Source organism: Bison bison, unplaced genomic scaffold, assembly GCF_000754665.1.
Source record: "Bison bison bison isolate TAMUID 2011002044 unplaced genomic scaffold, Bison_UMD1.0 scf7180017864486, whole genome shotgun sequence".
In the NCBI taxonomy this organism is placed as follows: Eukaryota; Metazoa; Chordata; class Mammalia; order Artiodactyla; family Bovidae; genus Bison; species Bison bison.
This window is the reverse complement of record NW_011495046.1, coordinates 1,023,602-1,023,871: the sequence shown is the minus strand read 5'-3', so window position 1 is coordinate 1,023,871 and position 270 is coordinate 1,023,602. Positions and strand designations below refer to the sequence as shown.

Below are 270 nucleotides of genomic sequence, written 5' to 3'. Positions count from 1 at the left end.
GAAGCACAAGCTGGAATCAAGATTGCCGGGAGAAATATCAATAACCTCAGATATGCAGATGACACCACCCTTATGGCAGAAAGTGAAGAGGAACTCAAAAGCCTCTTGATGAAAGTGAAATAGGAGAGTGGAAAAGTTGGCTTAAAACTCAACATTCAGAAAACAAAGATCATGGCATCTGTTCCCATCACTTCATGAGAAATAGATGGGGAAACAGTGGAAACAGTGTCAGACTTTATTTTTGGGGCTCCAAAATCACTGCAGATGGTG

General features: G+C 41.5%; 1 pseudogene; it reads left to right on the top strand.

The window, feature by feature from the left end:
- LOC105005129 overlaps positions 1-270 on the top strand; it is a 105,126-nt pseudogene that overhangs the window by 66,199 nt on the left and 38,657 nt on the right.